Source organism: Cyprinus carpio, chromosome A4 (genome assembly GCF_018340385.1).
Source record: "Cyprinus carpio isolate SPL01 chromosome A4, ASM1834038v1, whole genome shotgun sequence".
NCBI lineage: Eukaryota > Metazoa > Chordata > Actinopteri > Cypriniformes > Cyprinidae > Cyprinus > Cyprinus carpio.
Genome location: NC_056575.1, coordinates 30,848,151 through 30,861,708, shown reverse-complemented (window position 1 = coordinate 30,861,708; position 13,558 = coordinate 30,848,151). Strand labels below are relative to the sequence as shown.

General features: G+C 40.2%; 1 pseudogene; it reads right to left on the bottom strand.

Moving 5' to 3' along the window:
• Nucleotides 1–3,330: 3,330 nt before the first annotated feature.
• Nucleotides 3,331–9,274, bottom strand: LOC122141025 (annotated as a pseudogene).
• Between the last annotated feature and the right edge of the window lie 4,284 nt (nucleotides 9,275–13,558).

Here is a 13,558-nt window from a genome sequence, read left to right as displayed (position 1 = left end):
CTGGAATGCAGCATCAATGAACAGTGATTACATCGGATGGTTTTAGCTTTAAGAAAGAATTTAGGGTGATAACACAAAATTAAAGGGCCTCCATTAGATTTTAAATGTACGTTTCAGTAATTCAGTTCTTCATAAAACACCTGTCACAGCAAGGCAGAGAAGGGACAGTGGATCCATTTGCATCAAGTTTGTATGCTTAAATTAACAGATTGTCCAAAAGAGTACAAAGACATAGAAAAAAAACAGCAGGGAAACATGCATAGACAATAACTGACCATGAACAAAAAAAAAAGAAAAGAAAAACATTGTATAAATGCACAGGATAATTACATTTACTTTTATTTATAATATATATAAAAACTTGAACCTCTAACACTGGCACACTCTATTCTAGTTCTATTCTATCTACTTTTCATTCTTTATATTTATTTTTAAAAAAACAAAAAACACAACTTGCTACGTGTGCTGCATTAGACTAACCGGGACTTGTTACATTACTAACATGTTGCTCTTTTGTTGGTTTGATTGCTTCTATTGTAGTCATTTGTAAGTCGCTTTGCATAAAAGCTCTGCTAAATGATTAAATGTAAATGTAAATGTTTTCTTCCCTTAGGCTCTTAGGGTCTAAGAAGAAGTAGATTATGCACCGCTGTGAATGGGTTGCTTAGTATGCCACTCTAGTATGACATAGCGCTGAATTAAATAATACAAGAAAATAAAAAGCTCCCCACCAAAATTAAGGGTGTTTGTGTGTGTGTGTGTGTGTATGATGTATATATATATACACACACTGAACAAAATATAAAAATTATAAACGCAACACTTTTGTTTTTGCCCCCATTTTTCATGAGCTGAACTCAAAGATCTAAGACTTTGTATATGTACACAAAAGGTCTATTTCTCTCAAATATTGTTCACAAATCTGTCTAATTCTGTGTTAGTGAGCACTTCTCCTTTGCAGAAATAATCCATCCACCTCACAGGTGTGGCATATCAAGATGCCGATTAGACAGCATGATTATTGCACAGGTGTGCCTTAGGCTGGCCACAATAAAAGGCCGCTCTAAAATGTGCAGTTTTACTGTATTGGGGGGGGGGGGGTCCGAAAACCAATCAGTATCTGGTATGACCACCATTTGCCTCAGGCAGTGCAACACATCTTCACATAAAATTGTTGATTGTGGCCTGTGTAATGTTGGTCCACTCCTCTTCAATGGCTGTGTGAAGTTGCTGGATATTGGCAAGAACTGGAACACGCTGTCGTATACGCTGATCCAGAGCATACCATACATGCTGAAATGTCTACATATCACGCTAGCAATCCAACAACTCAAAAACTTTTAAGTTTTCAGCTTCCAGGAATTGTGTACAGATCCTTGCATCATGGGGCCGTGCATTATCATGCTGCAACATGAGGTGATGGTCATGGATGAATGGCACAACAATGGGCCTCAGGATCTCGTCACGGTATCTCTGTGCATTCAAAATGCCATCAATAAAATTCACCTGTGTTTATTGTCCATAACATACACCTGCCCATACCATAACCCCACTGCCACCATGGACCACTCGATCCACAACACTGACATCAGCGAACCGCTCACCCACACGATGAAATACACGCTGTCTGCCATCTGGAGGTCCTGGGCTGTTGTGGTTACATGTGGTCTGCTGTTGGGAGGCAGGTTGGATGTACTGCCAAATTCTCTGAAACGCCTTTGGAGACGGCTTATGGCATACAAATGAATATTAAATTCATGGGCAACAGATCTGGTGGACATTCCTGCAGTCAGCATGCCAACTGCACGCTCCCTCAAAACTTGTTGTCCCTGGCTAAATATTTTCTACACTTTCTTTCAACTAGATAATTAACAATTAAATCAATGTGTAACTGCACAGCCTTCATTTGTGACACCACAATAGGAAAACCTGTACAGATTAAAGAACATGAATGATAAACTGACACCAGCTGTGATTAAAGAAACCAAATGTGAAAATTTCACAAAAGCAAATGTCATTCATACAGACAATAAAACATACATAAAAATCATTAGAGGACAAGCTGTCCAAATCTGCTTGCTGTCAGTTTTGACCCCCCTCACATTCATTGCTTCATCTTCATCTTCCACACTGAGCTCTACATCATCAGCTCTCACACAGAAACACAAAACCCTCCTCAGCTGCTCTAGTAAGTGTCTCACACACCTCTCCTGCTCACTGCCATGTTAAAATCATGCTAAAACACATGCTAAACTCATAAATGTGATCATGTTTTGAAAGTGCAGTGATTGTTTTCAGTGTTACTCACCGAACTGATCTGGATTCTTTAACCACAGGTAACAGATTCTGAATAACTTCATCTGCTGTATGTTGTGCTCCAATAAACTGTTTCAGATCAAACACATCCATCTTCTGCTCTGATGTCAGCAACACATAAACCAGAGCTGACCATTGTGAAGAGGAGAGTTTGGTTTCTCTTATTTCTCCAGATTTCAGATAATCTTTGATCTCCTGCATCAGTGAATCATCACCCAGTTCATTCAGACAGTGAAATAGATTGATGGATTTCTCTGGAAAGCAATTCTCTGTGATCTTCTGCATGATGTACTGAACTGTTTCCTGTTTGTTGTAGGAACAGCTTCCTGTCTGAGTCAGTAGTTCTTGTAAGAATGTCTGAGTGGACTCCACTGAAAGACCCAGTAGGAAACGCAGGAAAAGATCCAGATGTCCATTCTTACTCTTTAAGGCCTTTTTTAAAGCTCTCTGATGCAGCTCAGATAATGAATTATATTTCTTCTGGTTAAAAATCTTAGGCAACAGACTCTGTAGGGTTTGGTCAAACACATTTCTCCTCTTGATTGTAAAGGAGAGATGCACATATAGAGCTGCTAGATGTTCCTGAAGGCTCAGATGAACAAAGCAGAAGACTTTCCCCTGATACAGGCCCAACTCCTCTCTGAAGATCTGAGTACACAATCCTGAGTACACTGATGCTTCTGTCACATCAATGCCACACTCTCTCAGGTCTTCATCATAGAAGATCAGGTTTCCTTTCACAAGCTGCTGGAAAGCCAGTTTCACCAGTTTGAGGATCATGTCTTCATCTGTCACCTTCTTCTCATAGTCCTTCTGATGTTTGATGTTGGTCTGAAGGATCAGGAAGTGTGTGTACATTTGAGTGAGAGTCTTGGGAATCTCTCCACTCTCTGCTCGACTCACATCTTCTCCAGAACAGCGGCTGAGATCCAGCAGAAGACTGGGATGTGGCACATGATGAAGAGACTCCTCGATGACTTCAGGTGTGAGATGATCCTGTCGGCCAGACTCTGATCACTGATCCTCTTCCTGAAGTATTCCTCCTTCTGTGGCTCATTGAAGCCTCGTACCTCTGTCACTCGATGGACACACTCAGAGGGGAGCGAGATCAGCTGCTGCTGGTCTGGAGGTGATCCAGATCAGAGCAGAGGGAAGCAGATTCCCCACAATGAGGTTCATCAGCAGCACGTCTGCTGAGGCTGATTCAGATATATTACACAGTTTCACTTTGCTCTTAAAGTTCAGAGACAGACGACACTCATCCAGACCATCAAAGATGAACAACACTTTATATTCATCACTGGATATTTCCATTTCTTTAGTTTCAGGGAAAAAGAAATTAAGAAGATCTGAAAGACTGAGTGTTTTGTCCTTCATCAAGTTGATTTCTCTGAAAGGAAGTGGAAATATGAGCTGGACGTCCTGATTCTCTTTACCTTCAGCCCAGTCCAGGATGAACTTCTGCACAGAGACTGTTTTTCCAATGCCAGCGACTCCCTTTGTCAGCACAGTTCTGATGGCTTTGTCTTGTCCAGGTAAAGCTCTAAAGATGTCTCTGCATTTGATGGCTGTGTCCTCTGTTGCAGCTCTCCTGGATAGTGTCTCAATCTGTCTCACCTCATGTTCACTACTGATCTCTCCACTCTCACTCTCTGTGATGTAGAGCTCTGTGTAGATCTCATTCAGCAGTGTTGGGTTTCTCTGCGTCATTGTTCCCTCATACAGACATGCAAACTTCTTCAGCAAATTTGATCTAAATGTGTTGGGGGCTTCTTTGCTGTAAAATAAAAATTTCACATTATTACATAAGTAAAATAATAAGCACAGTGTCTTAAATATTCTGTATCATATCCTTAAGTCATATCTCTTACAGAAATGCTACACCTGAGATCGGGCCGTGTATCTCCAAACATTGTTGACTGATACATAGACGTGTCTTTTTATAGAAAAACAGTTGGAATCTGGTTCTGATCTCTTCTGCTTAGTTTGAGGGTCAGATTGGAGAAAAAGTCCTCTAGTGCGGGCTGAATTACCTTTTGTTAAACCTTAGTTTACATCTTGTTTATTGAACTGTTGTATAAAATCAATTCACTTGCAATGCTCTGTTACAGGGCATTTATGCCTCCATATCATATATTAAATAAATACAGGTTTCATCCTGCACTGAAGGCTTGTAAACTGTCAAGACGTGTTTTTTTTATTTTTTTGTCATTAAAACAACAATCATGATATTATAGCAGACAATAAATATTGCACACTCCTTGATCATTTACTTTTTTTCTGTCCTAGGCTGTCCGATCATTCTTTTAGGTCTGGTGCATCTCAAATAAACGTGGTTTGTTGTCCTCTTTAAAAAAAAAAAAATAAAAAAAAAATAATATATATATATATATATATATATATATATATATAGTAGCAAATACACTTTTATTTGATTTCTTGTAGAAAATTCATGATCAAATAAATGCCATACATGGCGACGGCGCATGAACATGCTGCGGCTCAGCACTCCGCGTATCAGCACTTTTTGTATAGTTTGTATAGTTTATTGGTAGTTTATTATTTATTGAGTGTCACACATGCACAGATATACGTAAAATACAGTCGTCATGAACTGTATATCATTTAATTAATAACCGAGGGCTGCATTTTCAACCAGGAAGATCCTAGACATAATATACCACTGGAGCTTGTCAGACCACTGGGGTCTCCGTGGATTACTCTTCCAGCCAGAAAGCAACGGAGGCGGCGGAGAGAGAGAAAGCAGAAGCGAGGCTGCAGAGCCGGGATACGAGCTAGGCTATGCAGAGCACCGCACAAGCCTCTTACCAATAAAATCGAGGAGCTGGAACTTATTACATCTACTCAGAAAACCATCCAGGAGTGCTGAGTTATGTAATCACTGAGACTTGGCTCAACCCAGCTATTCCAGAGGAGGCTATTCGGCTAGCAGGACGTACAGCACACCGGGCCGATAGGACCGCAGACTCCGGTAAGAACAGAGGAGGGGGGCTTTGTGTTTACACTAACAACAACTGGTGCACAAACGTTGTAATAACTGACACTCACTGCTCCCCGGACTTGGAGTTTTTATCAGTAAGATGTCGTCCCTTCTATCTGCCGCAAAAATTTACCGTTGCCGTAATTATTGCTGTTTACATTCCTCCGAATGCTAACATCACAACAGCTTTGGCCCACTTGCTACCTGCCATTAGTAAACAACAGTGGGCCCATCCAGATAGCAGTCCGACTAACAGCAGTGCCCTACAAGCGTGGCAGCTCAACCAGTACTTCGGATGCTTCGAAGTGGAGAGGATAGAGACTACTATTGAACCAGTTTCTGCCACAAACAGCCAGGTACTAATCATCCAGCCTACTGAAGTGATACACACTCTCCGCAAAATCAACATACGGAAAGCGGCTGGTCCAGATGGCATCCCAGGGCGCGTCATAACATCCCTCAATGATTATAGGCCCATTGCACTGACACCTGTAATCACGTAATGTCTGGAGTGGCTGGTCCTGCATTACATCAAGGCTGCCCTTCCACTTACTTTGGACCTCACCAGTATGCATATAGGGCCAACAGGTCGACAGATGATGCCATCTCCACTGCCCTCCACACTGTACTGTGCCACCTGGAACATCAAGGAACGTATGCACGACTGCTGTTTGTGGACTACAGTTCTGCATTTAATACCATCATACCTAGCAGACTGTTTTCCAAGATGTCTCACCTAGGCATACAATACAACATCTGCCTGTGGATTAAAGACTTCTTAACGCAGCGGCCACAGTCGGTACGGATGGGCTCACATCACTCCTCAACTCTGACACTCAGCACAGGAGTCCCACAAGGCTGTGTGCTGAGTCCATTTCTCTACTCTTTGTATACTCATGATTGTACACCATGTCATGATACTAACATCATCAAATTCGCTGATGATACGACTGTGGTGGGGTTGATCACCAGAGGCAATGAGTATGCCTACAGAGAGGATGTACAGAAGTTAATGGTGTGGTGTACAGAGAATAATCTGTCTCTAAACATCAAGAAAACAAAATAACTCATCAAGAAACAGGATGTTCATACACCATTGTACATTAATGGAGAGAAGGTGAAGAGAGTGTCAAGCTTTAAATTCCTGGGAACACACATCTCTGAGGACCTCTCATGGACAATATACATCATGGCGCTAGTCAAGAAGGCACAAAGGCGACTGTACTTTTTAAGAATGCTCAGGAAGATTAACCTGTCACAGCAGCTTCTTGTGACATTCTGTCGATGTTCTACTGAGAGTGTACTCACACATGGCATGCTGGTGTGGTATGGAAGCAGCTCTGCAGCTGACAAAAAGGCTCTGCAGAGAGTCACAAAGTGTCACAGTGTCTGGTTTGTGTTCCCTGGGTGTCCACTAGAGGTCTCACTTCCCCATATCGTCACCCCACCTCAGGTACTACATTTCCCACAAGCCTTGTCTGTATTCATCACTGTTCATTGTATTCAGCTGTCCCCACTTACATTGTTTGCACCTGTCTATAAATACCTGGTTGTTTCTGTCATTGTTACGGAGTCCTTGTTTAATGTCACCCTGGTATTGCGTGTTTCCTTGCTGTTGTTCATGGTTCTTGTTTTTGGACTGCTTACCTGGATTGTGACCTTTGCCTGGCTGAATTATGATTTTGGATAACCCTTAATAAAACACTGCAATTGGATCTACCTGTTTGTGTGCGTGTCATGACACAAAGACTGCAGAGAACATCACAAACCAACAGTTACCTGCCCTGGAAGACATATTCATTACACGTTGCCTGAAGAAAACACACAACATTCTAAAAGATTCACATCATCCCGCCCATCACCTGTTTGAACTGCTAGCCTCTGGAAAACGCTATAGGTCCATTAAAACACGCACCACAAGATTCATGAACAGTTTTTATCCAAAAGCTGTTACCCTACTGAACTCTGAGATGAAAAAACACATTACAACACATTCTTGATATTCAAGAGCATGGATTAATGACAATAACATCTGTGCACTTTACTTTATATTTATCATTTCTATTTTTCCTTTGCTGTATACATTGGAAAGTCTATAATTTCATTGTATGTCTCTTTACAATGACAATAAAAGATTAACTGAATTGAATTGAATACCATACTATAATATTTTATGCAAATTAATTATAACTCAGTTTTACCTGAGTCCAGGTCGTGTTTCTCCACTCTTAAACATTATTGGCTGATGCATAGACACGTCACTCTTCATAGAAACACAGCTGGTCTCTGGTTCTGCTCTATTCCACTGAACTGAGCTAAAACAGAGAGAGGTTAAAGTTAATCATTTGAATTACTATATTCAGCAAATCAACTATTCATTTATCATTTGTCAAATTAACTTTAAAGAACACTTCATAATAATTTTCTTCACACTGTTTATATAAAAATTGTTTGTTTGTTTGTGTGTGTGTGTGTGTGTGTGTTACATTCAGATAAAAAAAAAAATGCCCACAAACAAATCACAAGAAGAATTTCTTACATGATCAAATAAATACCATAATATAATAATATTTTTATAAAAAAATATATATAACTCGGTTTTACCTAAGAAGAGGCCGTGTATCTCTACTCTTAAACATTATTGGCTGAATCATAGACCAGTCACTCTTCATCGAAACACAGCTGGTCTCTGGTTCTGCTCTATTCCACTGAACTGAGCTAAAACAGAGAGAGGTTAAAGTTAATCATTTTTAATTACTATATTCAGCAAATCAACTATTAATTTATCATTTATCAAATTAACTTTAAAGAACACTTTATAATAATTTCCTTCACACTGTTTATATAAAAAATGTTTGTTTGTTTGTTTGTTTGTGTGTGTGTGTGTGTGTGTGTGTGTGTAGGCCGTGTATCTCTACTCTTAAACTTCATTGGCTCTGATCTCTTCTGATGAACTGAACTAAAACAGAACAGATTTAGTACTTTAAAGTGTTTTAAGAAAAGCTCTTGATAACGTCTTGGTCACATCTTGTGATATCTTTTGTGATGTCTTTGGTCTGTGTTCATATTTTAGTCAAACTGCACCAGAGTTTTTTTGGGAGAGGACTGAGAGCCATCTTTCAGGGGTCTGCTAATTTGGTGAGCACCAAGATTCAGATAGCAGCATTCACTCTTGTTGAAATGAAAAATGTCTGCCAAAGGAAATTAATGGAAAATCAAAAAAATTATGAAAATCGCAAGCAATTTTTTTGGGGGTACAATCTACAAATCTGCCATGATGCAGGAAAAAAAGCACATGGCAGTGAAGGGGTGAACCTAAAACATCAAGAGTGCAAAACAGACACACACACAAAAAGGCGCGCACACACACACAGAGTGAGTCTGACACTGATTTCACACCGCAAGCATGAGCAGCGTGTGAGCAGTGCATATTTTTTTCGCCGTGCATGTTAACAATGAGTGCATTCACACCGGCAGCAGGCGCGTGAGAAGAGCTGTAGCGATGGTTTTGGCGCCAGGTCTATTTTTGCTGCGCCGCTCACGCTCAATTAAAGTGACTGCACACTTTTAATGGATAAAATAAATATGAGTTCACACAAAACGTGCTAAAAATGCACAGAATAAGCATGTCTAGTGTGTTTTAACACGAATTAGGAGTATATCAGGAAAGAAAATGAAGAATCAAAAATCTGTACAGAAGATTTACCCATTTTAGCTTGTTTTTTCATTTTTAATTGCCATAAGCAAATTATAACTTAAACATTTTATCAAACTCACAATGAACAACTAATCTTGCTCAGGATCTTAAGTAAAACGGAGTATATAGGCCTACAAAAGGAATTAAGTATTCATTCATTCATTATCGACAGCTTCTGTAAATATTGCATACACCAAATATTTAACACCAGTTCCACAGTTACAGAAATGGATGCACATGAAAAATACTCACATCTTCATCACATAGCCAGGGGAGAGTGGGGACAGTTGCAACGTGTGGCAGTTGCAAAATTGCTGATTTATCCAATCAGGAATGAGCTGGAGTCATGAACATGCTCAGTATGCTCCTCCTTCTTTCTGGAAGTTAACAGCCACATGTGAAACTAAAGATCCAGAACATTGGTTCCCGGGACTTTTGAGAACTGGAGCTTGTAGCCTAGAATTTTTTTTTCTAAATGATGTGAAAATCATCTTGTTTACTCACTTACAGAAAACAACAATATATTGATTTAAATTTTCTAAGACACTTTTTGTTGGTAAAAGTCATATGCGAGTAGGCGTCAACTATCATGAATTCACACCTGAGAAGACAAAGGCCTGCATAATGAGCTGCATAATGAGCCATTCAGTTAGCTGTGTCACTGAGAGGGATGAGTTACAAGAAAGAATGTGAGGACAAAATAAATGTATATAATTTTATGTTTGTAGTTTATTTAGAATATATTTAAATTATCCCACAACATAATTTAATATTCACTTGTGAGTGCAGTTTTTAAACAGTTTATTAGGAACAATCAAAGCTGACTTTCAAACTGAATTTTTTGCATCATTACTCCAGTCACACAATCCTTCAGAAATCCTTTTAACAATCTTATTTTATAAAAAAAACATTTATTGTTATTATTATCATTATTATTATTATTATTATTATTATTATTATTATTATTAATGTTAAAAAGAGCTGATAATATTATTTTCAGGTTTTTTAGGGGGGATAAATTGAAAGAACAGCATTGTTTATTACAGTTACATTTATTGGTACATTTATATTATTTACATCAAGCTTTTGAATGGTATAGTAGTGTATATTGTTATTGAAATTTTACAATATTTCACTTGATTATACATTAAGTCAGGAATAATAGTTTGGAAAAAGTCTTTGGAAAAAGTCTAACTAGTAAAATGTTTACACGTTATGTGAAAACTAGTACAAGTATATAAATAAAAAAAAAGAGACTTACTCATGTTTATGATCTCTGCTGAATAAAGTGCTTCATTCTTTTTTTCTGAGGAAATCCAAATCTCAAATCCTCAACCACATCTTTTTGGGGTGAATTATGTCTTATTCCTCTCATCGCGAAGCAAACAGTAAAATAAAAAAACTTGAAGACCAATCTTGCTGCGTTGTCTTCTGTTGTGTGGGCGTATTCAAGGCGCGCCAGTGAAACATTATCATCTCAAAAGCGCGTTCAGCGCGGGGGCGTGGTCACATTAGAAGATAATGAAGGGAGACGTGAAAAACGGACATTACGTTGTTTTCATATGGATTACTTTATCACAGAATATATGTTTTCTGCAGCACTTGTTTAGTTTAAAAGTAGACATGTCAGGCTTTCTATAGATATCTCTCTCATGTCTCTGTGTTGAGTATTCACTGAGTTACAGTTCATTTTAATGACGTGTTTGTAACTGAAGATAAGCGCAGACAAAGGCTGCAGACAGCACTCCTTGTTTTGTTATCTTTATTTTATAAGTGCACAAAGTTTTGTTGTTATTATGTCTGTATACAAAAAAAAGTATACCCTTTACAGATTCGATTGATGTATTGCTCTTATCTGTACGATCAAAAACTGAAAGTGTAATTTAAGTTCTTTTCGGGGTTATCAGGAGAAAATACCCCAAAACGCGTATTACGCGTTAATCGACTTCAGAGGGTTAACTTCAAGGACCATTTCATCTACGATGGCCCGCCTGGATGCATTGGAGCCACCAATAAATCAGGGTGGATGATGGAGGACCATTTCCTTCAGTTCCTTAAACATTTCCACCGCCACTAGAGGGCCTCATTGGATGCCAAAGTCCTCTTGATCCTTGATAATAATTCCTCCCATCTTTCTGTAAGAGGAATAGATTTCTGCAGAGAAAATGGCATTGTCATGCTATCGTTTCCACCCCATTGCTCCCACAAATTACAGCCACGCGATCGTACCGTTTATGGCCCCCTAAAACATCATGTCAACACATTTTGCGATACCTGGATGAGAAGTCACCCAGGCCTGACGATGTCCATCTACGACATTCCTGGAATTGTTAGGTTGGCCCTCCCATTGGCTGGATCACCAGGCAATGTGCAGAATGGCTTTAGCAGCACTGGAATTTGGCCTTATAACCGAGATAAATTCAAAGACAGTGACTTTGCACCATCTTTGGTGACAGACCGGCCGCCACCACCAGTTCTTCCAGAGCAAGCTGTGACATCTGCTCCTTTGGAAGTTTCTCCAGTGCACGCAGGGACTTCTGCCTCTTCTCTTCTGCAGTTCCTCCAGTGCAAGCTGGGAGTCCTGCTGCTTCTGCAGTTCCTCCAGTGCAAGCTGGGAGTTCTGCTTCTTTTGCAGTTCCTCCAGTGCATGCTAGGACTTCTGCTTCTACTACAGTTCCTCCAGTGCAAGCTGAGTTCTCACCTGAGACTGTTAGACCTCACCCCAGAGCAGGACCACGGAAGATAACGAAAGCAAATGGTAGGAAAAAATGCAACCCCCGAAAAGGAGGCTTTGGAGAGGGAGAAAGCAAAAGTTAAGAGAAAGCCAACAAAAGTTAAGAGAAAACTGACAAAAAACACACTGGAAACAAGCCAACAAACCAAAACTGAGAAGAAAAAGCATACAGAGAAGGACAGTGACTCTGAGAAAGAAGAAGATTTTTGCATTGTCTGTTTGGAGAGCTACTCCAGACCGAGCAAGGTGTGGCTTCAATGTTGGCAGTGCAAGGCATGGGCTCATGAAGCCTGCACTGATGGTGGTTCCATTTACGTTTGCCACAATTGTGAGTCAGATGGGGAATTGTGAATACTTGATGCTATGAAATAATCAGTTTGTGTTCTTTTGGTGGTGTTATGAAATTGTTAGGGCCTACATAAATCAGTTTGTGGGATTGACAAAGGTGTTACATGGTTGTGTACTTGTTTTTTTACTTTAATAAGTTAACTCAGTGAACTCTGGTCTCAAATAAACTAAAAAAAGATTTGAAAAATGTGCCTAAGTATGAGTTTTATTACATCTAAATGACTGTTGCAACTGCCCCTCGGTACTGTTGCAACTGTCGCCATAAATGGACCCTAAAAAATGTTGCAACTGTCCCCATATAAGTACAAATTACTTTCATATTATCACATGTATACATGTTGCAACAGTATGGGCAGGTAGGTGATATATATGGATTTAATAGACCAGGGATAGGCAAGTCCGGTCCTGGAGGGCCACTGTCCTGCAGAGTTTAGCTCCAACCCTAATTAAACACACCTGAACAAGGCTATCAGTGTTTTCGGGATTACTAGATAGATACAGGCAGGTGAGTTTTTATGAGGGCTGAAGCTAAACTCTGCAGGATAGTGGCCCTCCAGGACCGGAGTTGCCTATCCCTGTAAAAGACACTGCTCAAAAAAATTAAAGGAACACTTTGAAAACACATCAGATCTCAATGGGGAAAAATATCATGCAGGATATCTATACTGATATGGACTGGGTAATTTGTTAGGAATGACAAGATGCCACATTGTTTAATGGAAATGAAAATTATCAACCTACAGAGGGCTGAATTCAAAGACACTCAAAATTAAAGTGAAAAAGGATGCAGCAGGCTAGTCCATTAAGCTGAAATTTCATTGCAGCAACTCAAAATGGTACTCAGTAGTTTGTATGGCCCCCACGTGCTTGTATGCATGCCTGACAACATCAGGGCACGCTCCTAAAGAGACAAAGGATGCTGTCCTGGGGTATTCCCCTCCCAGATCTGGACCAGGGCATCACTGAGCTCCTGGACAGTCTGAGGTGCAACCTGGCGACGTCAGATGGACCGAAACATAATGTCCCAGAGGTGTTCTATTGGATTTAGGTCAGGCGAGCATGGGGGGCATTCAATGGAATCAATTCCTTCATTCTCCTGGAACTGACTGCATACTCTTGCCACATTAGGCCGGGCATTGTCGTGCACCAGGAGGAACAAGGACCCAATGCACCAGCGTAGGGGTCTGACAACGGGTCCAAGGATTCCATCCCGATACCTAATGGCAGTAGGTGTGCCATTGTCTAGCCTGTAGAGCTCTCTGTGCTCCTCCATGGACATGCCTTCCCAGACCATCACTGACCCACCACCAAACCGGTCATGCTGAACAATGTTACAGGCAGCATAACATTCTCCACCGCTTTTCCAGACCCTTTTACATCTGTCACACGTGCTCAGGGTGAACCTGCTCTCATATGTGAAAAGCACAGTGCACCAGAGGCGGACCTGCCAATTCTGGTGTTC